The 24,408-nt window shown below is 35.5% G+C and overlaps 1 protein-coding gene across 25 annotated transcripts in view; it reads left to right on the forward strand.

The window, feature by feature from the left end:
* Blos2 (biogenesis of lysosome-related organelles complex 1 subunit 2) overlaps nucleotides 1–8,490 on the forward strand; it is a 112,372-nt gene extending 103,882 nt beyond the window's left edge. For all 25 annotated transcript variants that reach the window (XM_076135399.1, XM_076135403.1, XM_076135408.1 and 22 more), the window contains one exon: nucleotides 1–8,490. This exon is cut by the window's left edge and continues 21,602 nt beyond it. The gene's annotated coding sequence lies outside the window, so the exon portion shown is untranslated.
* The last annotated feature ends 15,918 nt before the right edge of the window (nucleotides 8,491–24,408 follow it).

Raw genomic sequence — 24,408 nt, forward strand, 5'->3', positions numbered from 1 at the left:
GTAGCTGATGAGTGACTCGGAGGTCTGAACTATAGAGCTCCTTGTTCACTCTCGGTAGGACCACTTCAACATCAAAAATTTTTAAACAACAGCTCGGTCTTCGCCATTGGGCTGGGCGATTTTGGCTTCTCACCCTGTGATAATAGAATGGCTCCCCATCCAAACTTCCTCCCTAGTTATCCCGTTCGGTCCTCACCCCTAAAATGCCTAACGGCTCCTTCCCACTTCCTTCCCTGAATCCTTTCATCCCCTCCCCTAAAAACAGTGCGAGACTGTTTTTAGCGTTCATTATTCACATGGTACTAGTACCAACATACTAACATTAAGTATCGTATTCGGTTTAAATATTGACATTAATTTAATTTTTCATACGTCATGAATTTGTATTCATTTTCTGATTAATTTACTTCATTCTAATGATTTTCATTATATACACGCGTACATCAAATCGTACAAGTCGTAAGTAACGTATTAAACATAAGTATAAGAGACATCACACCCGACAGAGACATCACAACTGTTACTAAAAAAAACAAATAACTGGCGATTACAACGGTCACAACACGGCCAAAACATACTTACCCGGAACTAATAACAACGGGGCGTAATTAATACAGACATTTGAAGACAAAGTTCAAAACCGTAAAGGTGGCAAGCCGTCTAAAGTGCGCCTACTATAGGATTAGTTCACCATCACCGATTCTACATATAGCTTTAAGTCATTATAGTTCGCTAGCACTTCATTAGCTATACCATAGAACTACAGATTAGTATATAAGTGAGCAGATGATATATTATATTATACGCTCGTGAGACAGATAGCGACCTTGTCCATTCGCCAGATACATCGGCACTTTTATATCTTTTATCAGACGCGGCGGCTTACTACCGTAGCGGCGAAAGCCCAGTGACTAAACCGTCAGACCCGACAAAGATCGCGGGTTCACTAGTATTCCCATTTATGTATTACATCGACATAAACTGCAACTGTAACAACTTAGTTGTGGGGGTTCATAATACTAGTAATAACAACATAACAAGCAATAATAAAAGTAATATAAATGGGCAATCATTATTTAATCTTTTCAATTTCGCCTTCACAAAATAATAAAAAACAAAAAAAAAGTACATAAAACATTAAAAATTCAAAAAAGTAAATATAAAAGAAAAATAAAAAAAGTATAAAAAAATGTTAAAAAATATTAAAAAAATATAAAAAAATGTTCTCTATCTATGCCTTCGGTTCGCTATCTGTTTGGCAAAGCAATATATTTTTGTATGACGGACGACTGCTGATAAATCGACGCGCTACTCAATGACTTTCAAATTAGATTTAAGATCAAGGCAACGCTGTTACACATTAATATGGCCGGGTAACAAACAAAAAAATCCTCATCAAAAATTAACTATACAGGTAGTTTTATTTCAAAACTAAGGGGCTATACTGACGGGTGGGTGAAAGGAAAACTATTATAAAATCAAAACGTCGCAGATTCGTCATGTGTTCGTTCGACACATTCGTTCCGCTCTAATTGGTCTGCGACAAAATTAATATCTTTTAAAAACGACGAAGTGTCGCGGACTCCTGACGTTCTATTGCACTACACGACGAGGTTCTGGATGCTTAAAAATACGATTACGTGTGATACGCTCGCCCGTGGTTATGGCGCCAGGAGAACCGACTGGACACCATGGTATTTAAGATTATGCATTAACATACATTTCTGGAGAAATTTCGTATTCGATTCGATAACTACCTCAAAGCAAAACCGTTAAGTGTGTGCGCGTTGCTTGCGGATTGTCAGCAGTTCCCTTGTAGGTTAAGAATTAGATAATAAGGTTATATAGAGCGTGGGGCAAAACGGATCCCGTTAGTTGTAATGAATCTGGATAACATTCGACATTCGATATAAGTTAGTGCTAGGCATGTATCACGTACGCGAAATGCGGGTGATTAGGCTAAGGTAGTGCTAGATGTAATTCAAATATTATAACATAACAATTAATGTGTAAGAGAAATACGTGGTCGTAAAAGACCGTGTCGTAATGATGTCGAGGGGCGGAGAAAATTCTGAAGATTTCATTTAAATTTTATTTCCAAGTTTTCATAAAAGTTCTGGGGCTGTGAGTGGCAAGGAACTTTTATTGATCCATCTGAGGAGGAAGGAATATAAACAACAGATAATCATTGTCTTCCGATGCATATGCACAAAATGACGTGTCCGGCATATCTATGATTTGATTAAACTTTTAATTTTCGCGGAGAGATCCTGCTAAAGCCCACAATTGGATCGCATCAGGGTTTAGGGTGATACGAACCTACTCATTAATGTCAAGTAATATAAGTGATAATGGTACCCGATAATTTTTTCGTATTTAATATCTTAAAAAGGCAATCACTGTAAAACTTAAGGTTGTCTTGTTTTCGTGAGATAGAGCGAGCTTCGGTAACTTACTTACTCGCTTCAATTCTCAGCAGGTCGGGATTAACGAAAACTTTATCGGACATGCTAATGAAAACCTTGCGTGACTTGATTAGGATACATTTCCTATATGATAATGCACATGAACGTAGTTTTAATTGTGGCCATGTATTTCTGTTATCATTAATTTTTCTAAGCGTATTTAAGACTTCTAGTTCATAGTTTCCGCATCGACTGTTACATATGTCGCAAAGAGCTGATTTATCTAAACCCCTAAACAACAGCCTGCTACTGACACTTAGGCCTAAAATTCAACTTTATAAGCGGAACATCATCTAAATCTCACAGTAGCAGGCCTTATATTTCGCGCGCTCAGGCCTATGCCCAAAATTGGTACCTGAAACTAAACAATCTATACCAGACTAAAACTGGTCCCTAAAACTATTATCAAAATCATAAAAAATATAAAGTAAGTAATATTTATCCAACTGCTATTTATTGTCAAATTACCCTTTGGGATGTAAAATTTACCCCAACCCACTTTGATCTAATGACGTCTTGTCTCTAGACCCAATTACCCCAAAAACCATTTGGCCGACATCAAGAAACAATCCAGTTTCAACATTGTTTCTAAAATCCCAAAAACATTCTTGTACTTGCCTCTAAAATAAGGCTGAATTCTACAAAACCATACAATTTAGATCAAAAACAACCCCTATCTGGTCCCTTAACTAAATCTTGTACCTAAAAAAAAACTGACTCAGTCTCTATAATAACCCAGTCTTGGTCCCCAAAATAAAACCTTACTTGGACCCAAATAAAATCTTGGACCCTTACATAACACAAATCTGATAACTAAAATAAAACTTAAATTTTGACGACTGAAAAAAGGTTTAGATTCCCAAATAAACAAAAACATGAAGCCTAAAAAAACCCTTATATGGACCCTAAAAATAAGCTTTAATCCGTAAATAACACAAACTTATTCCTAAAAAGATCTGACTTGGCTCCTAAAATAACAATATCTTAGGCCTAAAACCCAAAAAAAAAAAATACTTGGCCCTTCAAAAAACAATAACCGGCCCATCAAATAACTGTCTTGATCCCTAAAATACTTAAGTTCGATCCTAAACAATCTTACTTCGGCCCTATAAAATATCTAACTCGGCCCCACAAGAATAACAATAACTTGGCCCCTAAAATACCTGGGTAGAAACCTGAAATACCCAAATTCGATCAATCGCGCGTAAGACCCGTTACATTATAATAATTATGTGTACAAGTCGCGAGAGTTGAAAATCAAAAGATCTTACTCAGACCCAAAAAAAAACAGATTTGGTCCAGCAAAAAAAATATAACTTGGCCCCTAAAATATCCAGCTTGAATCTGAAAACGTATACCTAAAAAAACAGACTCGGCCCCATAAATAATAAAATTCGGCGCCTAAAATACCTGACTTGGAAAGATAAAAAGAAAGAAGAAAGAAAGAAAGACTTGACTGTAACCCAAAAAAACTTACTTAAATCCTAAAACAGACTCGGCCCAAAAAAGTAACAATAACTTGGCCCCTAAAATGACTGCCTTGGACCCTTGAAATAACAATAACGAAAACCCAAAGAAGAAGAGCCCAGATTTGGCCCTACAAAAAACTGGAACTTAAAATTCTTTAATAATCTGACTCGGCCTAAAAAAAACAATAACTTGGCCCCTAAAATGAAAACTTATTTAGACCCTATAAAACAGACTCGATCTCTAAATTAAACCCAACATGGACCCTAAAAACCCAGACTTGGTCTCTAAAATATCCATATTTTCGACCCATAAAAAACCTATCTTCACGCACGTCAAATACTGGACTGGGACTGCATTCCCTAAAAATCTGAATTTTAAAACATCCATCAAACTTAAAAAATCATTAACACCTCTTTAATACTCTTCGGACTAGCTAATAACCTAACCCGGACGTAATACCTAAAAACAAATATCTAAAAAAACGCTGTGAGCGAACACCCTTGAAAGATATACACAGATCATATCGGTAATATCAAATACAGCCTTAATATGAACATCTATTAAATTTGGTCTCAAAAACATATCTGGCTGTCTCAAAAACTGTCTGTAATAAAACTGACATCTATAACATCGGTTAAACATTGAAATCTATAATAACCCATACTTACTTGAAAACACTTGACTACCAAAATTACCTATAGAAGTTTGGTCACAAAAAATAAACTTCTGCTACGAATCTATCTTCGATCACTAAAACGATCCTGACCCCAAAAATGAACGTCTATCTTGCATAAAAAATCGAACTTCCTTTGGATTCTAAAATAAACTTGACATCTAAAATATCAATACCTTTGAAACCTAACATAAATCTAACTCCTCCCCTTCTATCATTAAAATCAATGCAATCTCAGTCATCATCTTGACTTCCAACCGGCTATTAAAAAAAAAACAATCCAAAACATTGACCTCAAACTGGACAGTGATTATTCGATTGTGAAAATCCAGTCTCTTAATATTTCACTGGTTCCCAAATCATATTCATCTCACCTTGTCATCTTCTAAACGAATCATCACGTGAACTCAAATCATTACCAAATTAAAAGCTTCACTACTTCACTGTCTTCCAGTTTCGAAAACTTCACCATCTTCAGGCTATTTTCTTCAAAAACCCCAGCCTATTTCAAAGCAAATTAAAATGTACAACCTGATTAATCCATTTGTCTTCCCTACATCCAAATACATCCTTATAAAAAGCTCTTGCGTAATGCGATCATGTAACAGACGATGCGTGCAATGTAACGCATAGTAACTTTATTCGAGGTACACGAGGCATTTGAACTAGGGCGTTGAAAATTTAGCCTGTTTTATCAGATATCAAAAAACGGACAAGATAAATTCGGATGCATTTTCTAGTAGCGAATGAAGGACCGGGAGTTTTAAGTGGTGGTCAAATAACAACTTGAGCAGTGCGTGGCGAAGCGTCCACTTGAGACATAGATCTAACTCTATAGCTGCATAAGCCGACAAAAGTTCCCACCGGCAATTGTAACTCAGAACGCTTTGCTCGCACTAACTGTTCTTCGTCGTTACTCATCTACATAACATCATAAATAAACATCTCTTAGTAATTCAGACAAATAAACTACTACTGAAACTAAACGAAAAAAGATCTGCATCCAACAAAACAATCAAGCTGAATTCCAAATGTTCTAATTCAAATGACTTATTTACCTTTATTAATATATAAGGCAAAATATGAACGTTAAGATGATGAAAATTCCACAAATCTCCGATAGTTATAGTTAGCTTGTAAAGTCTCAAATAAATGAGCAGGGCGCCATTGTTGAGCAATAGTCGTAGTTACATGTGTAAGCAGTTACGTAGGTTATTTTAGGGAATATATAGTCGCACGTTGAAATGGAAATCGGCGGCCCAGATACTTTCAATCCAGTAATCTATAAGTACCTAAAATATAAAATAATAAAAATTTAGACATGTAACTTTTAATTAATAAGTCAAAATTAATAAAAAAAAGAAAATTTATTAAAGCCAGACATGATTGCGAAAGAAAAAGTACATTAGGCACTTGACGATTCAGTTTCTAAAAACAATACCAACTAACAAATTATTATTATCCCTGGCTTTCCCTAACCAACCAAAAACTTTTACAGCAATTTCTCAAAATTTCATTTTACTCATGATTTAACCTCCTGCTATTTAAGTTTATGTCTCATCTTTTGACAAGAATAATAACTGGGTTACAATTGGAAATTCATTCATCACACATTATTTCATGCATTGTTCTGGTCAGGAGTGTCCCTCTCTACGGATCTGTCTACAATCCCGCCCCCACCTTATATCCAAGATTCCTATACCATTCACCCACATCCACCATCCACCGCTCCCAAATTTCCCTTCAGGATTTCCCAATAAACATAAGATTTCAAGGTAAAAACATCAGCCTTCACAAGATGTTTTACAATATCTTGTACCGATCCTACTCAATGTGGGATAAGGTTAAGACTAAAATGGTTCCCCTCATCAATTCATTGTCCCAGAAGCAACAGAAAACCTCATGCTTTGATATCCGTAATCTCCGCAGGTTTCATCCACATTCATACTCTTCGTCATACCCGCCCGCTAGTTGCAAAAAATACTGACCATTTTCAAAACGATACTTACAAAATCTGTGTGTCCTTTGCGGGCTTCCCCCTCATCAATCACATCCTTTCAATTCACGTCTGCAGTCAATCTGCTTCATCAAACAAGTTTCCTTCATTCGTCACTCATGATCCAATCATTCAAAAAAACAATTCATACCATTATTACTTCCATGTTGGACTGGGAGAGAAAGAAAAACATAGAAGGTTCCAACTGCTTCTCTTCCTAGCATACTGTAAAAGGCAGTAAAGGGATGCGAGGGTCTTGGTGTTTTGTAGGCGATGGGTTAACCCCTGTCACTACTTTCACCAATGTTTTGATCATGTTATTACCCTCAAAATATTGTCATCTGTGTCATCGATTAGCTTCATATGCTAACGGTGCCCTGCCTACCCCTTCTGGAAACAAGGGCGTGCTTAAAAAATAAAACAATTCAATATTTGTCATGTCACCTTCGTTCTTCGTATCGTACCGATTTCTTATCATATTCCTACCCCGTCATTACCTAACCAAGTCGTTCCCTTACCACGTCATACTCTTTTACATCATTCCCTTTCCCCGTCCCTCCCTTGCCACGACTTACCCCTATCACGTCGTTCCTCAATTCGTCGTTCAAAAATATTTCATAACCCCCAGGAATATAAGAGTTTATTTTTTTAAACATGGACATTAATAAAATCCCCTTTCATTCCGTTTAAAGCAGGTTTAATTTTCTTGCTGTAAAAGTTCTGTTTTCATTTCAACATGTGGGAATTTTTCTCTTTCTAGTTAATAAGTTAGTTTGTAGGAATCGAAGATCCCGAATAGGCCGATTCACTTAGGTAAGAAAAAGGTCAACGTACCTTGGTAACATTAGGTTACCGAAAATAGTACTTTTACTAAATTTAGAATTAAGGATTTTGGCACTACTTGAAAATTGTTATTATAATAATTAGCTCGTAAAAATAACTATAAGTCTAAAATTGTTACTAATAGCACTGTTTCTCGTTGTTCATTTTTACATTTTCGTTACGTACAAACTGTTTTGGTTTTAAATATTTCGTAGTTTTATTTTTGGGCTATCCAAATATAATTTCAGGAATAAGTTTAAATTAATTTTAGGTTCAGTAAGGACTTTATTTTGTTCATTCGGTAAGCAAAGATATTTTGAGATTCGATCAGGGAGCAAGGGATGGGTTCACCGCTCGGCATTAACATCTACCGCAACTAAGTCGAAACGAATGTTCACCTTTTTATATATTATACATTGTATCTGTAATGAAAATAAGTACTATATTATTACCCCCTATTTTTACAAAGTAAATCTGCTATCACTTAAAAGTGTTAGCCCTCCTTTTTCTATTTAGATACATATTTACACCTTCAAAAGGCCTCTAAATTTTTTAGTATTTATTCTTATTTGTAAGAAAATGTTTAAAAACACCTTGAGTATTATTTGCTATCTAAAACTGTACGCCAAATTACCGTTTCAGTGTTTCATCCCAATTTCAACTTTGCAAAACTGTCGTCGCATATATAAGACATGTTTAAGATAATTCGTATAAATGTGTGTTTTAAAAATGTGCAGAAATGTAAATAACATCAATACGTCACGTACGTTTTTGCAGATTTCCGATTATAATCAATCATACTTATAATAAATATATTCACGTAGAGAAAAATGGATGTTGTTTTCATGTAATTCAATGTTTAAATGTAATAATGATAATAATAAAATTTTGGTTACATTTTGGATTATGTTTGTGAATATTACAATGTTTCGAACAACTTCGAAACATGGCAAACGAACTTTTTAAATTAGACATAATCAATGTATGAATTGTATGTTAGCGATTATTGATATTAATTGTCTAATATGATACTCACATAATATTCAATAAATCTTGGTGTAAACTTTCTTTGTTTCCTTTGATAACTACTACCCTTACTTTGTTACTAGGACTTCGTTCACGCAATCGTTTGGCAGGTGCTTATTAACTACCTTCATAAAATATCACACAAATTCTATTACATGCTCTAAATTAGAATGTGAACAAAGTCTTAATGACATGAACCAGATACTTAATTTACACCGATCAGAGAATGATCGACAGGGTTTAATGAACCCAACACACATGCACCCCACACACATACTAATTTTCCAAGTACCTCTGAAAGATGGAGTCCGTCAATTTTGAAAAAGATAAAATATTTGAATTATTTTTTAAGTATATCACTTCTATAGCATCAAACTGTAACAGTTCAATTTAGAAATTAATGGTATTTTCATGGTAATTTTTGTTCAATTCAGTAAAAAAAAACAGATATAATTAAGATGTTTTACTAATTTTCGCGAGTACATACAAATATACAAAGTACCCAGACGAAAATTGATTAATGGCAAAGTAAATAGAAGAATTTGACACAGTAGTGGATTCGATTCCGAGCTGTGTTATCAAGATGTTTAAGTCGTGTTAGACTTCTGAAAGTCAATGACTGGCTTAAATTAAATGGTTATTGTACATATAAAAAAAAATTGTTACATAAACCTTTCTCGATAAAAAAGAACAACAAATAAGGCCTAGTAAACAATCATTAATTATCTTTTACTAAGGATATAAGCAGTTCAGTAAGAAAAATTAGTAAATCACTGACGTACAAATCTTTGGCTACGATCTCGTAAGTCTTCAAGGCAGCAGGTCTTCAAAAAGGCAGTTATATGCGTAAGTATATAAGTGATGAGACATCACTATACGTAAGTATGTAAAAACAGAAAAAGATCCTATTATGTGAAGTAAAAGACTCATTTACTCAGGTTCAATTCCCGAGTCGGGTAGTAATACTGATGCCATGGATTCAATGCCTGGGCTGACTACTGTTATTATTAGGTTTGCTAGACAGTGAATGACTTGATGCCTCGGATTCAATTCCCGGGTCAATATGTCGTAAAAGATCGTATCTAGAAGCTAGCCTACGTGTAGGTACTTGAGTGAATATGTATGTGATAACAGATATCACAATGCGTAAGTATTGCAAAGAAGGAAGATGTTATGATGAAGAGTAGGAATCATACACGCAGGTTCAAATCCCGTGTTGGATAGTAGCTTTTAGGCTTTCCAGTTAGGCCTCAGGCCGACCAATAATATTGTAGAGAAAAAAAAATTACGGAAGATTTTTGACACAAATCTATTATACCAAAGACACCACACAAGACTTAAAAATAAAAAATGGAGGTGTAATATACTACCTACTGCTTAACCCCACAATGATTACACACGGGTTAAAATCTCTATAAGGTATAAGACTCTTCGTCTTTTATTTGAGACTAGCTGACCCGCGCAACTCCGCTTGCGTCATATAAGAGACAATGGGTCAAAATTTTCCCCGTTTTTGTAACATTTTTTACTGGTACTCTGCTCCTATTGGTCGTAGCGTGATGATATATAGCCTATAACCTTCCTCGATAAATGGGCTATCTAACACTGAAAGAGTTTTTCAAATCGTACCAGTAGTTCCTGAGATTTGCGCGTTCAAACAAACAAACAAACAAACTCTTCAGCTTTATAATATTAGTATAGATTACACTTCCTGCTTGTCACTTCACTGACAACGGTCGTAATGATATGAGTAGGTTGTAATTTTGATAGGCGAACTAAACAGTTTAATAAATATTTTTGAAGAATATGGTAGGGTCTACCTACCCTCTGAAAATAAGGTAAGCGATATATTACATTACGCCCGCTATATTCGAGGATATAGGCAGAGGCGTATGAAACACACCTTAAATTAATCATAGGTCGTTACTTTTGTTAGTTTTCTGCTTACTCTTAATTTGATAGAAGGCGTAATGATATGCATAGAGAAATAAAACGAATAAAGTTAGCAATATTTTTGATAGGCGAGCAATGATATAGAACTTAACATTATAATAATTATTATTTGAATAACAGAATAGAATCTGCCTACCCCTCGAAAATAAGGGAGGTATAACTATATTACATCACGCCATTCACATTCGAAGGCTTAAGCAGACGCATAAGAAACAAACTCACATTTAGCATAGACCGTAGGCGTGCGAGCCTTCTGCTTACTCTTTACTTGATAACTGGCGCAATGATATGCACAGAGAAATAAAACGAATAAAGTTTTGATAAGCGAAAATGATATAGAACTTTACAGCATAATAAATATTTTTTGAGAATAGAATAGGATCTGCCTATTACTGAAAATAAGGTATAAAGTATATTACATCACGCCTGTTATATTAAAAGAGGCAAGCAGAGATGTGTAAAGGCCATATACTTTTTACGTAGGTCGTTGGTGTCCTAACTTTCTGCTTATTCTTGAACTGATATCAAGCGCAATGATATGAATAATGATATTAAACGAATAGAGCCTTTGGTAGACAAGCAATGATAGAACACTTAACATTATATTAAATATTTATTGAGAATAGAATAGGATCTGCCTCCCTCTTGAAAATAAGATATGAGATAATACATCACGCCTCTTATATTCGAAGGTGTAGGCAGACGCGTATGAAACACACTCACATTTAGCATAAGCAGTAGGCGTTCTGCTTACTCTTGAACTGATAACAGGAGCAATGATATGCACAGAGAAATAAACTAATAAAGCATGCAATATTTTTGATAAACGAGCAATGATAGAGTACTTTACAGTATAATAAATATTTATTGAGAATAGAATAGGATCTGCCTATCCCTGAAAAAAAGGTAGAAGAGATATTAAGAACACGACTGCTACATTGGGTAGGCAGATCTCTATGCACAACATTCACATTAAAATTTAGCTTAGACCGTAAGCGTTCTGCTTACTCTCGAACAGATTACAGGCGCAATGATACGCGTAGTGCAATAAAACGAATGAAGTATGCAGTATTTATAATAAACGAGCAATGATAGAGAATATAACATTTTTTTTTTTCAGAATAGAATAGAATCTGCCTATTACTGAAAATAAGGTATAAAGTATATTACATCACGCCTGTTATATTGAAAGAGGCAAGCAGAGATGTGTAAAGGCCATGTACTTTTTACGTAGGTCGTTGGTGTCCTAACTTTCTGCTTATTCTTGAACTGATATCAAGCGCAATGATATGAATAATGATATTAAACGAATAGAGCCTTTGGTAGACAAGCAATGATAGAGCACTTAACATTATAATAAATATTTTATGAGAATAGAATAACATCTGCCTACCTCTGGAAAATAAGATATGAAATAATACATCACGCCTCTTATATTCGAAGGTGTAGGCAGACGCGTATGAAACACACTCACATTTAGCATAGGTCGTAGGTGTGTTAGTCTTCTGCTTACTCTTGAACTGATAACAGGTGCAATGATATGCACAGAGAAATAAAACGTATAAAGCATGCAATGTTTTTGATAAACGAGCAATGAAAGAGTATTTCACAGTATAAAAAATATTATTTAGATATCAGAATAGCATCGGCCTCCCTCTTGAAAATAAGATATGAAATAATACATCACGCTTCTTATATTCGAAGGTGTAGGCAGACGCCTATGTAACACCTACATTTAGCATAGGTCGTAGGTGTGTTAGTCTTCTGCTTACTATTGAACTGATAATAGGCGCAATGATATGATATTTTCGATAAACGAGCAATGATAAAGAGCTAAACGGTATAATTATTTAGATAACAGAATAGGCTCTGCCTACCTCTTGAAAATAAGGTACGAATTAATAAGTATATCACGCGTCTTATATTCGAAGGTGTAGGCAGATCTGTATGAAACACACTCACATTTAGCATAGACGGTAGGCGTTCTACTTACTCTTGAACAGATTACAAGCGCAATGATACGCGTAGTGCAGTAAAACGAATAAAGTATGCAATATTTTTGATAGACGAGTAATGATAGAGAACTTAACAATAAACATTTTTTTGAGAATAGTATAGGATCTGCCTACTACTGAAAATAAGGTATAAAGTATATTACATCACACCTGTTATATTGAAAGAGGCAAGCAAAGATGTGTAAAGGCCATATACTTTTTGCGTAGGTCGTTGGTTTCCTAACTTTCTGCCTATTCTTGAACTGATATCAAGCGCAATGATATGAATAATGATATTAAACGAATGGAGCCTTTGGTAGACAAGCAATGATAGAGCACTTAACATTATATTAAATATTTTCTGAGAATAGAATGGGATCCGCCTACCTCTTGAAAATAAGATATGAAAAAATGAAATGAAAATGTATGAAACACACTCACATTAAAACTTAGCTTAGACCTTAAGCGTTCTGCTTACTCTTGAACAGATTACAGGCACAATGATACGCGTAGTGCAATAAAACGAATGAAGTAGGCAGTATTTTAATAAGCGATAGAAAAGTTACCAGTATAATAATAAATTAATTTTTGAGAATATATTAGCATCTGCCTACCTCTTGAAAATAAGACACACGGTATATTACATCACGCCTGCTATATTTGAAGATATAGGCAGAGGCGTATGAAACACACCCTAAATAATAATTAAGCATAGGTTGTAGGCGTGCTAGACTTCTGCTTACTCTCGAATTGATAATAGGCGCAATGATTTGCACAGAGAAATAAAACGTATAAAGTATGCAATATTTTTGATAGGCGACCAATGATAAAGAACTTAACAATAAACATTTTTTGAGAATAGAATAGGATCTGTCTACCTCTTAAAAATAAGGTATGAAATAATACATCACGACTGCTACATTTGTATGTGTAGGCAGACCTGTATGAAACACACTCACATTTAGCATAGGTCGTAGGTGTCTTAGTCTTCTGCTTACTATTGAACTGATAATAGGCGCATTGATATGATATTTTCGATAAACTAAACGGTATAATTATTTAGATAACAGAATAGTATCTGCCACCCCTTGAAAATAAGGTATGAAATAATACATTACGCCTCTTATATTCGAAGGTGTAGACAGACGCGTATGAAACACACTCACATTTAGCATAAACATTAGGCGTTCTGCTTACTCTTGAACAGATTACAGGCGCAATGATACACGTAGTGCAATAAAACGAATGAAGCGGGCAGTATTTTAAAAAGCGATATAGAAGTTAACAATATAATAAAATAGTTGTTGAGAATAGAGTAGCATCTGCCTACCCCTTGAAAATTATTTAGACGGTATTTTGCATCACGCCTGTTATATTCGAAGATATAGGCAGAGGCTTATGAAACACATCCTAAATTAAGCTTAGGTCGTAAGTGTGTTAGTTTCTGCTTACTTATTATCTGATAACAGGCGCACTGATATGAATATTGAAATAAAAGTAATAAAAGCAGTATTTTTGATAAGCGAGCAATGATAGAGAATTTAACATTATATTTTTTTTGAGAATGGAATACGATCTGCCTACCTCTTGAAAATCTATACTAATATTATAAAGCTGAAGAGTTTGTTTGTTTGTTTGTTTCTCTCTTATGTGGCGCAAGCGAAATTGCGCGGGTCAGCTAGTAAGGTATAAAAGATCACGACTGCTATAGTCAAAGGTATGGGCAGAAGCAAATGAAACACACCTACATTTGGCATAGGTCGTAAGTGTGATAGTCTTCTGCTTACTCTTAAACTGATAACAAGCGCCATGATATACAAAGTGAAATAATACGAATAAAAGGAGTTATGGTAGAGAACTAAATATTATAATAAATATTATTTTGATAACAGAATAGTATCTGCCACCCCTTGAAAATAAGGTATAAGATATTATATGTATTACATCACGACTTTTACATTCGAAGGTGTAGGCTGACCTTTATAAAACACACTCACATTCAGCATAAACCGTAAGCGTGGTAGACTTTTGCTTTCTCTCGAATTGATAATAGGCGCAATGATATGCACAGAGAAATACAACGTTTAAAGTATGCAATATTTTTTATAGGCGAGCAATGATAGAGAACTTAACATTATAATAAACTAGCTGACCCGCGCAACTTCGCTTGCGTCACATAAGGGAGAATGGGTCAAAAAATTCGCCGTTTTTGTAACATTTTTTATTGCTACTCTGCTCCTATAGGTCGTAACGGGATGATACATAGACTATCTAACACTAAAAGATTTTTTCAAATCGGACCAGTAATTCCTGAGATTAGCGCATTCAAACAAACAAACAAACTCTTCAGCTTTATAATATTAGTATAGATAAAATAGGATCTGCCTTCCCCTCGAAAATAAGGTAGGTATAACTATACTACATCACGCCTGTTATATTCGAAGGCGTAGGCAGACGCATATGAAACAAACTCACATTTAGCATAGGCCGTAGGTGTGTTAGTTATCTGCTTACTCTTCAATTGATAACAAGCATAATGATATGAATTAAAAAACATAGTCTGACAACTTAATAGAGAGCCTTGACATGCACGATTTATCTAGATATTAATGATTAATTCTGTGTATTCCCAAAAAAACCCGTTGTATAAAAATGACCACAGTTATCTGCGCAAGCCTAAGAGTGACAAATACTATAAATTTTGTACACACTTTATACAATTCAAAAATAAAATTCAATTTCAATTATAAAATAAAACTATACCAAATAGGTTTCGGTCAGCTGCATTAGGCTAGGAGTCACCGATATTTCTAAATATTATATGTGCATACAAGGCTCTGTCTACCAAGTTGTTGGGTTATAACACACACTCTTCGGTTACGAACAAACTTCGAGGCGGCAGATCTTCGGAATGGTAATTACATGCGTAATTAAATAAGTGATGAGACATCACGATAAGTAAGTATGCAAGTACAATATAATATTATATGAAGTATTAGACTTATTTACTCAGGTTCAATTCCCGAGTTGGATAGTGATACTGATGCCTCGGATTCCATTCCTGGGTAAGTTAGTCATTTTAGGTTGTTTCAGATTTAGCAAATATGTCACTATGTAATTGCATTTCTTAGAGGACGCAATTTTATTTTTGGAACATGTAGGGGGGGTCAATAGAAGCTTAACTTGAAGTTTGTGGGGTCACCACTCTTGTCCGCCACCAAAATATTTTGCCTACAAATATGTTTAAAATAATTTGCTACAAACTATATTTTACAATTTTATTGTAAGACGCATAGTTTCCGAGATATAGCGAAAAAAGTGTTTCCACCCCCTATTCCAAGATGGCGGCCGGAGGACAAGGGTGGTGACCCCACAAACTCCAAGTTAAGCTTCTATTGACACCCCCTATATGTTCCAAAAATAAAATTGTGTCCTCTAATAAATGTAAAACTCATGTAACATTTCAATGGACTATATATATTGGGGCTTAGCCGTTGTTCCAAACTGTGTTGGAGTCGGCTTCCAGTCTGACCGGATGCAGCTGGATATCATTTTTTTACATGGAGCGACTGCCTATCTGACCTCCACAACCCAATACCTGGGTTATAACACAATACCCTTCGGTAAGACTGGTTGTCAGACTTTCAAGCTTCTGACTACTGTTAACGACTGTCAAAGATCGTCGAAAATGACAGCCGGGACCCACAATTTAACGTGCCTTCCGAAACACGGAGGAACTCGATATGTATAAGATGGTCACCCATCCACAGAACAACCTCGGTAAGCATAGCTTAACCTCAGAGATCGATCCGCACGGCTGTTGTTAACTAAGCCATGAGCTCCTCCAAAAACATTTCAATGGACTAAATATTCTAAAGAGAAAACATACGTTATCAGTTAGAGTTAGAGAACTAAACAAAACAATTAAGATCATAGAATAATAAATTAGGGTCCGCCTACTCCTTGAGATTGAGGCATCACACCTGCTACATTGGAAGGTGTAGACAGAGTTGTATGATACAGACCCGATATTTACATAGGACGCAGATGTTTTAAACTTCTCTTCAGTCGTCAACCGCCAATAGACGCAATCATGCGAACAATTAAAACAACTTTTACAAAAGATAGCTAGTAGTTGTCATGTGGGAAAATTGGAACGTTCTAAGTAAAGCCAGGGCTAGGTACACACGGGGAACGTCCTATGAAACGTGTCAGCGGTGACCATGGCTTAAGTAAAGCGACTTTGCTGGATGTTGCTCAACATGCTCATCGTTATGGACATAAGTCGTGTGATTTTGCCATTACACGTAACACAACACACATAACATTTTATGTCAAAAGAAATCGCCAATCTTTGCTTGACATGTCCCTTAGGGCGCGTTCCCACTATGTCGTAATGATTAATTTATCGTTGGACGACTGTCGTCTCTAGCCGTTCCCATTATAACGATTGTTTGTCGTCAAAAAAAAATATTGTTTAGTGACTGTCGATTCTAGCCGTCCCCACTGTCACGATAATCTGTCGTCACTGCAAACAATGTCGTAGACGATAGTAAGCCGTGTCGTTCTATATGTGAACACCTCCATTTAAACATATAAGCCATTTAAACATATAAGACACTTAAAACTACACGATTATCTGTCCTCACGACATAGTGGGAACGCGCCCTTACACTCTACAAGCGTCGTGCGATACTTTTCCTCTAAACCTTTATTACATGATAGTGTAAAGTATTACTAAATGTAGGTTGTATTGTACTTAATCTGCTTAATCATTATTCAAGAACAAGTATAATGAAACTAGCTGACCCGCGCAACTTCGCTTGCGTCACCTAAGAGAATGGGTAAAATTTTTCCCCGTTTTCGTAACATTTTTCGTTGCTACTCCGCTCCTAATGACCGTAGCGTGATGTTATATAGATTATAGCCTTCCTCGATAAATGGGCTATCTAATACTGAAATATTTTTTTCAAATCCGACCAGTAGTTCCTGAGATTAGCGCGTTCAAACAAACAAACAAACTCTCAGCTTTATAATATTAGTATAGATGAATTATGAAGTAAACCTATACACAGCATTATATTTACAGTAGGTAGCATTTGAATGTTCTAGGTAACGCACAAATACTTTATAACATACGATTCCAACACGTTAACAAAACATTTGCGTTTTATATTACTGCTTAGCTGGGGTAATAAAAGGCCTAAGGAATTTTCCTTCGAACATCACGTTTGTTTAACCCGAACTTATGTAGAGATTTTTAAATTACATTCACGTATATAAAAACGTATATAAAAATACCCCGATTCATCTCGTCTTACAAAATTTGTATTAGGTAATAGGGGACGAGCCTATTGTCATACGCAAAGCACTTAACTAAACACCTATAAAAATAATCTAAAATAATAAATATAGCACTTGGTACGACTCGTACTGAAATCGAACCCGAGACTTCCGGACCAAGAATTGTACACACCACCGCCCACACTATAGTGGCAACTACGAGGTACTCGTAAAAGAGGAATATAAACAGAGCTCTGTGCAAAATAATTAGGCTCCTTCCTCTAGCACAGTGGTTCCCAACTAGTGGTCCGCGGACCAACAGTGGGCCGTGGAAGTCAAAATATGGTCGGCGATTGATTTTAAAATTTAAAATTTTCAGCACGATTATTACACTTTATTTTTAATATAGGTACTAACATAGTAGTCCCTGCTAAGAAGAATAACACAAAAGTGGTCGCGGACTAAGAAAAGGTTGGGAACCCCTGGCTGCTCCAGCATAACAGAACGTCCTGGCCACCCCCTTGGACAAGAAAAAAATTGGCTTCATTAAGTAAGTATTAAGGAGATGAATAAATAAATTATTTATCACTGTTTGAGGAAGCGACTTACGCATTAGGTTAAAAAAACTGTTTCATCAGATTGTTACCGGTCATTATCTTAAAGCTTTCAAATTTTCTTCTATGCAACATATTATATTAACTTAAAATACATGCAGTTATCTATTCATTTTTTTTTGTACTTAGCGTTTCTGTGTATCTTTTTCAAATCGCATGTCGTTCCACATGTAACTTACTGTCTTTACGTACATACATATATAAAATCACGCCTTGTTCCCATAGAGGAAGACAGGACCAAAGAACGCAACTTGATACGGTGCTTTACAATTTCCTGTGTATGTTGTTATACCTCTGCAATATAACATCGTAACATCATCCCTGCTTTTCTTAAGCGGTAAGCAGACAGTAGAAAACTACTCAAGCGTTTCGAGAATTTCAAGAACACCTTATTCTTAGACGATTTATTATGTTTAGTGATCTATGTTTTTAAATTCAACTTGAATAAGCTAAATTTGTAAGCAACATTTCCGTTTAATGGCGAAATAAAAGGTCAAAAATTTCCTCCAATTAGGTAATTAGATATTGTTTTTCTTCCGACACATCTTAGCTACTATTTAATCTATTATCACTGCAGCATAAATAGATGTCAGATTTTGATTCCTAGTTTCTAGTTCTTCTTTTTATAAACACTAGGTTTCGCCCGGCGACTTCGTCTAAGATTTCCCGTTTGTGAAAGAGTAACAAATATAGATACATTCATCCTCGAAACTTTCGCGTCTACATATGTATAAGTATCTTAAGCAGGATGAAACAAGCTATAGATACCAACATATTAAAAGATACAACAACCAACTTCAGAAACTCAACAATTGAAAACTAAATCACTCGGTACTCACATGCACCGATCTCTTTTATAACAAGTGTATAGAACGAGTAATTTTCGCATCGGCTAATTCAATCAAAGCCGCAGTTGGAGCTGTCGGCTGTGGTGCGAATAACCGCAGCGAGGACCAATTGTGTCCATCATCATTCAAACTCCTTGCATTCACGTCCTGTTGTCAAGTACCGCGGCCTGAGAACCGCTGCATATCTATACTAATATTATAAAGCCGTAAAGTCTGTCTGTTTGCTTGTTTGTTTGTTCGTAACGTTAATCTCAGAAACTGATGGTGCAAATTGAATAATTATTTTACTGTTGCATAGACTATTTATTGAGGAAGGCTATAGGTTGATAACATCAGTTACGATCAATAGGAGCAGAGTACGAGCAAAAAATGTTACAAAAACTGGGAAATTTATGACCCATTCTCGGTTATGTATCGCAAGCAAAGTGGCGCGGGTCAGCTAGTATATATTTATATAAGCTTTTTGCTCTTGTTAGTGACGCCAGTCACGTGGCGTATACGCATGCACAGGACACCTATTAGCTAACTATCACACATTGTACCCCTCGGATTGTACCTTTAACAATACAATCATGTTCTACTTACTAAAGTAACGTGCCTGTAAAGCAATAGGCTCGCCCTATTACATCGCCTGTATTACATTGTTAAATTTGTGTTAAACTTAAATTATAATATTCATTAAACTATGCGTATTAAATGCACAAAAGATTTTTATCCAACGTGGTAGTGTTTTTTTTTTGTTAACTGACTTTGATCATAAAGCATAACTGAATACAATTAATGTAAAAAATAAATCAACCCAAACCCAATCGTTACAAGTAACCATAAACAAGGAAATGAAAAAGAAACCATTCCAGAGGTTTCTCTTTCAACACCCCTCAACATCACGCAAATGAAAATGGAAGCGAAAAATAATCAGAGCTTGCGGCAATTGAAAGTTGTGGACATTTGGTGAGCTTCGTCAAGACAAAGAAGATATTATTAACGTCCTCGTGAGATGACGTTTGGTTGTAAAACGTGATAAAACATGTGCCTTTGAAGTCAGGGACTCACGTTACTTTTGTTCTTAATGTCTTTTACCACCCTTGTAGTTCATAGGCTTCCGAAGACGGTGGTACGATTGAGACTCATTTCACAATACAGGAAGAAAAGGTTACGGAAAACTTCCAAGTTTAAAAGGCAAGCCTTTATTCCACGTCATCACGTGCAATGTGCCCAGAGAAGGGAAATAGACGTTTCTCGTTATAATATTCTAATATAATAATAATAATGTCGTCCTGGCCGATTTCGGCTACGGCGGCTAGTTTAATTGAAATCAGCTGACTGTGCACTTGAGCAGGGCTTAGTTGATAGTGGCCAAGTAGGTGCACAATACACAGATACACTCTGTATTTCTTTGCTCTCATAGTTCGGTGGGACGGCTGAACCGACAAGACCAGTGAGAGGTCAGATGTAGGACCGCGACGGCTTTACGTGCTCTCTGAGGCACGGACGTTACGACCTAAAGTTCCCAGCTCTGGGCAATTTCTGAGAATTTTTAAAGTCTTTAGAAATCTCAAAAAGGACATTTTGGCCCGATTCTTGCGTGGCAGTCGCATACACTACCGACCGCACCTCAGAGGTAATCAAATATAGTTTAAGTAGTAGTATAGTAATAAGATAGAACTGCTAGGCGTAATATAGGACGGTTGCGATGAGGACTGCTAATGTTGTAAGTTAGCTAAGGTTTCAGAAGATCTGTAACACTTAGACTTTCGCTAGTCATGCTAAATGCGAACTAAATACCAATTATGCCTTCATCTTCATCATCGCCAGATTAAAGCGATTACCTGAGTATTAAAAGAAATTTAAAATGTCTAATAGCACTCTATATATTAGGGAATCATACCCAAATGTTCGTAATCTGTTGTAACATACTTGAGTCCGCTCAGCACATTTTAAGGAGTAGATTATAATCGAATTATCGGTACAAATAATTGAGGAATATAGCGTCTCAACAACGTGGTTTGAAATAATATAGGTAATAAAAAATACCGAGTAAAGTGTTCTTAAATTACGAATTTGAGACTTTCGCATTGCATAATGACCGTGTAATACAATACAGGAATTAACGCGAACTTGCATTCTACCCTGGAATGTGTGACGTCAAGCGCGCGTTACAATGGCGCCGTCGTATGCACTGTCAGCATGTTTGTCTTAATTCCCATAATATATTATTGTAGTCCAGCAATTTAGTAGAGATCCTTAGTTTGCGCGATAATTTTTCAATTTTATTTAGATTACTTTAGATTTTTTTTACACCCATCACTGTCCCACAGCGAGCAAGGGTCTCATCCCAAACGAGAGAGGGCTTAGTCAACCAGGCGGGCCAAGTGCGGGTTGGGGACTTTGGATGCACTCAATAAATGTATAAAACTAGGCACACATGGTTTCATCACTTTTTAATTACTCCGTGAAATTACCGGAACAAAATATAAAGATTTATGGACATAAAACTGTGTTAAAATTAATAATATAGTTATAGTTGCTTTATGGCGGATCAGATATACTTATTGATGTTCAAAAAGAACACGTACGCGGAATACTATTCCTTTAAAAACATAAATGTTAAAGGTTTAGCCAAATTCATCGACAAAAGAATTGGCCAAGTTTAATGATACGGTCCTGAGAATGTTCACTCTCAGATAACTTACAATATGCTCAAACCGAAGGTTTTAGCATATTGTAAGTTATTTACCAGAAAGATTCGAAAAAATTGGGTTAGGTACAGCATACAAACAGTTATTTGCGTGTGGCATATTGATCAACGGAAGATTACTTAAGCGTATGAAAACTAGCTAAATCGGACTTTAGGTTTGCTACACATATATTTGGTTACGCTTAATGTATTATATTATTTGAGTTATAAGGGGTCAAAAGTGGTTTCAAATAATTCGTGCTCATTTCATCAACGTACGTTAGATCAAATAAAAGATTCTTACCTACTGCCTATTGCCGAATTTATGTCAAACTGACATAAGTTTTTAATTCGAAGGTTAACTAAATAGTCCATTGAAATGTTACAATTTGAGGGCCGAATATTGCATTTCTTAGAGGACGCAATTTTATTTTTGGAACATGTAGGGGGGGTCAATAGAAGCTTAACTTGAAGTTTGTGGGGTCGCCACTCTTGTCCCCCGGCCGCCATCTTGGAAAAAGGGGTAGAAACACTTTTTTCGCTATATCTCGGAAACTATGCGTCTTACAATAAAATTGTAAAAGCATAATTTGTAGCAAATTATTTTGCCTACAAATATGTCTCATAACTTTTTGTCCTAAATTAATAATTAAAGAAGTTATAAGCAAAATAGTGAAATTTTTTTTACAAAAATTTTCTTTCCACATCCGGTCTATTTCGGAGCGCTGTTATTGAGTTTCTAATTGTTGAAATTAAAAAAAAATATAAGGCAAAATTTTCCTCGAAAAATACTCTACAAGATTGGTCTGAGTTAATTTTTTTAATTTATTCATATCAGCTTAGCCTTTTTTACAAACTATGTTGGAGTCGGCTTCCAGTCTCACCAGATGCAGCTGAATACCAGTGTTTTACACGGAGCGACTGCCTATCTGACCTACACAATCCATTTACCTGGGATATAAAACGATACCCCTGGTTAAGACTGGTTGTCAGACTTTCAAGCTTCTGAGTAATGTTAACGACTGTCAAATATCTTCGAAAATGACAGCCGGGACCCACAATTTAACGTGCCTTCCGAAACAGGGAGGAACTCGATATGTGTAAGATGGTCACCCATCCACAAAACAACCTCGGCAAGCGTGGCTTAACCTCAGAGATCCATCCGCGCGGCTGTCGCTAAAAAAAGTTATAGAGCAATAAAGAAAATAATTTTAAAAAAAATTGCACTTTTTTGCTTATAACTTCTTTAATTGTTAATTTAGGGCAAAAAGTTATGAGACATATTTGTAGACAAAATAATTTGCTACAAATTATGCTTTACAATTTTATTGTAAGACGCATAGTTTCCGAGATATAGCGAAAAAAGTGTTTCCACCCCCTTTTCCAAGATGGCGGCCGGGGGACAAGGGTGGCGACCCCACAAACTTCAAGTTAAGCTTCTATTGACCTCCCCTACATGTTCCAAAAATAAAATTGCGTCCTCTAATAAATGTAAATCTCATGTAACATTTCAATGGACTAAAATTATTTAGTGCAACCAAATAAGGGCGCTTATTCCATTCCCATGTAAATTATACACTAACGTCATTTCGCAAGTTTTCGTGCTAGAGTTACTGAACTTGGCTCGGTACACAACCGCGTGCCTAAATCATCGGGCGGCATTTATAACACAATTGATTGAATACGCATAAAACAATGTAAGAATTGTATTAAGTAATATAATCTCCGCTTACTCCTTTTACACATACATAGGTAATGTTTTGTAACAGGCGAATATGCGTTATGTAATTTAAAACTGTTTCCACTACTTTTTTTTTCATGTTGTAATTTTTTTAAACACGTTTGGTTTAACTTTGTCTAACAGATACTTTATTCGGCGGGGAGAATAACACTTGGTCTTGAAGACAGGCTAAAATTTTTGGTCTCTGCCTCTGTTTATAAGGATCGTATCAAGCGTTCTCTGGTACTGCCCTCTCTTATGGGAAGTAGGCGTGATTTTATGTATGTATGTATGTATGTATGTATGCAAAAAAAAAACAAAAAATAGATGAACATTAATAGACGAGAAACTTGTGTCCACAGAATATTATATTTCCTGATACACTAACAAAAAGATCAAAATGTTGTAGATTATTTTAATACATGCGTATTTAACACAACGGTAATAGATTATTCTTTGGTATTGGGAAGGACAAAAAAAATATTGATGAGACGCGTTCTATGTTTGCGTCGGAAATAAGCCTTATAAGCGTGTAAGCCTTATAAGGTATTTTTAAGTTTTATCTATCACAAATCTGGGCTCAAAACCTAAGTAAGAGGACATCAAAATAATCGCCAAAACTAAGTAGGTATTATGTCTAAGAAAAATCACAAAATAATTAGGCTTTTTTTTGCAAACAAAGAATATTTGTGGCCATCTATTCTTACGCCTGCGTAGTTTAGAATGCAAAATTATTAGTACATATTTTATATGTACCATGTACATCATTATTTATTACAGTATAAGTATATCATAATGCTAGAAAATGGTTAAAAAAAGGATATAAAATAATTTATTTTTTTACGAACAACGCCATCTATCCTTGAG

Source organism: Anticarsia gemmatalis, chromosome Z, assembly GCF_050436995.1.
Source record: "Anticarsia gemmatalis isolate Benzon Research Colony breed Stoneville strain chromosome Z, ilAntGemm2 primary, whole genome shotgun sequence".
NCBI lineage: Eukaryota > Metazoa > Arthropoda > Insecta > Lepidoptera > Erebidae > Anticarsia > Anticarsia gemmatalis.